This window comes from Morone saxatilis, unplaced genomic scaffold, assembly GCF_004916995.1.
Source record: "Morone saxatilis isolate NCDOM2014 unplaced genomic scaffold, NCSU_SB_2.0 Contig19, whole genome shotgun sequence".
Taxonomy (NCBI): Eukaryota; Metazoa; Chordata; class Actinopteri; family Moronidae; genus Morone; species Morone saxatilis.
In genome coordinates this window covers 296,456-299,482 of record NW_023339751.1, presented here as the reverse complement: position 1 = coordinate 299,482, position 3,027 = coordinate 296,456, and positions in this window count along the sequence as shown.

Here is a 3,027-nt window from a genome sequence, read left to right as displayed (position 1 = left end):
TACTAAAAAATAACAATAGATAATCGTAAAAATGCTGAATATCAGATATGAGAATTAGTCTCTAGTTTGAAACCACTGTTTCCAAGTGACCTCTGACCTTTAAGTCACGTGTTTCATGTACAAAATCATTTATTCAGTAACGTCTGTAAACACTTTGTTTAGTGTTTTTCTTATTTCTTTGTGTCTACCAGGAAAACGTAGGATTGAAAAGATTAATCTTTTGTTCTGTTTCAGATTTGTTCAACGACCTGATGGAAGTTGCTAACGAAACATCTGCCGGGAAATAAAACACATCCTGAAGATTCTTCCTCACTGACCTCCGCTGTCTGGATGTTCAAGAGCTTTTAGAAAGACTGAAAAATCAACTACTTCCTCACATTTAGAGCTTGTTATATTAAATTAGTGGTTCCCAACATGGGGGTTGGGACCCCCACAAGGGGTCACCAGAACTTCACAGGGGATTGCTGATTTTAAGGCGTGTTAGAAACCTTAAAAATCTACACAGTAGGACTATATCTCTGCATTTTATTCATTTCTGTGAAGAAAACTAAATGAAACTATTTAGATAACACTGTAATCTAAATAGTTTTATTTTTTGTAAGTAAAAAACATGATTGATGAAGTAGCTTCAGTAATTTAAAGTGACACTGACTTTATTTTGAAATTTTTATTTGAACTGTAAAAAGTACTTCATGAAGAATGTTTCTTAAGTTGCAAAATTGAGTTTGTGTAACAGCAATGTTTCTGAGTAAAAAGAACTTATCGCATTACAGTGTACTGTTAAATATCTAAACTCTGAAGAGCTGAACACAAACTGTATCACAACAACGGCATCAGGTCAGAAAAGTTTAAAGTCTGAACGATTGTTAAAAATAAAACTATCACAGACGGAGAATTATATGAAAATCATTGAATGTGAGTTCACTGTTTGGGTTCATTGATCAGTTATCAGCTGATCTGTGTTGAATACAGTCGGTTTGCTCAGTGAGAGATAAAAGGTTGATAACATCTGTCCGTTAGCTTACTGCTCAATCTGTGGAAATATGTTTAAAGGAATTGTTCAACATTTAGGGAAATATTTCTGAGAGTGAGGTTTCAGGATGATCGGTTAGCTTAGCTTAGCATAAACACTGGAAGCAGGGGGAAACAGCTAGCCTGCCTGTGTAAGCTGTAAGCAGATATTGCTCTGTTTATTTCTTCATTTAAACCAACTTATTAACACATTTCACAGTTTATATGACATTAAAGCATGAAGGCTCATATATTAACCTGCTGGAATTACTTCTTTCACAGGCCTATATTATACAAAATACTTTTTTAACCTTAACGTAATATTACAAGATTTATATTCAGTACTATCCTGGTGACATGACCCGAATGAACAACTAGAAAACTTTAAAAACCTTCATGAAACTTTAGAGAAAAACAAATAATAATAATAATAAACTGTTTTACACGTCGGAACATGTTCACAAAGTCCTTATAGCTTTAAAATACTAGTCAAATCCTTTGTAACAATATACATACATTAATCTTTAACCTTGTTCACAGCCGAACACACAAAACAACTAAACAACTGTCACATTTTTAGGCTTCAAGTACACAAACAGAAACTTTATGAGCTATTTGTTTAAGCTAAACTAACCTCATCAGGAGTGTGTACTTTAATTTACTAGTACTTAATATTTATGAAATTGTTCAACTATTCCTTAACTTAAGATATTGAACATAGCTTGCATACATTAGCTTAGCTTAGCTTAGTATGTAAAGTTTTGTTTAAACAGTCCTATTTTTTTTGTAAATAATTGATTCATTCAATTGCACACACTTAAGATAGGTACACTATTACGCAAGCAGGTGGTGCTCTATTGCTGTCTGTGGATCCCATTAGGAGACTGTAGCCACAAGCTCTGCACATGCGCAGCTCAGAAATAAACAAGCTCTGGCATGAGCAAGACGCTAACTTTCGTCATCTCTCTGTCAATCCACAGTTTATATATTGGCTACACAGTGCTCCCTGTGTAACCCTTGCTGCTGGTCCAGATTTCCCCTAGGTCTGGTGCCGGTAACACAGACAGCTAGCATAACACTGGATAGTTATATATATATACGAAAAGCCACAAAGCATGTAAAGAAGTTATTGAGAGCTAGCTGATGTTACCTCATGCTAATACTTGATTTCTGCAGGTTTATCTGACATATGAGCAGTTTTATACACACAGGCTGTCTTTTATTTCTTTTATTGGTTGTTTTACTTTCTAATTCTCGATTCAACAACATGTAAAATGTACAGTTTCATCAGTCACACGTCTTTGTAATAAAATGTCAGTTTAAGCACGAGCTGGGAAGTGATTTAATAACGGGTTCATGTCAAAATGCATTTAAAGCTGGATGATTTTAAATTGATCGAATATTGTATTGATGATGTGATATAAGAGCAGATATTGTGATGATGATCCAGCTCATTGATGATTGGTTTGACTGAAACAATAAATAACCCAGTTTGAGCCTCAAGTTGTAATAAGTTGTTTGCACGTCTAAACTGTGAAATAATCTGCAGGTTTAAAGGTTTTTAACAGTTTATTTTAAATACATGGAAATTAAATTATTAAAAATTAATACAGTTTAACAAATACTGAATTATAATGAATTGAAAATTACGTGAATAATCTGCTTAATTAAAGAAAATTAACATCTATTCTAATGTATATTTATTGTTCATTTCATATATTAAATTGTTAAATTCAAGTTTAATACTGTTAATACATTTCTAAAATGATATAAAATCAGTGACATTAACAGTAAAAAGTATTAGTTGTGTAATTTTAATGGATTAGTTAGTTAACTGACAGATATCTTGTATAATGATGGAAGTTGAATAAATGTTGTTTATCAGTGTATAAGCATTGGTAAACTGTCCAACCAAATACAGTTTTTATCAGTGTAAACAGCAATAATTTACTGTCAATTTCACAGATAATACTTTTATTACAGTTCAATAAACTTTTTAACATTCACATTAAAATA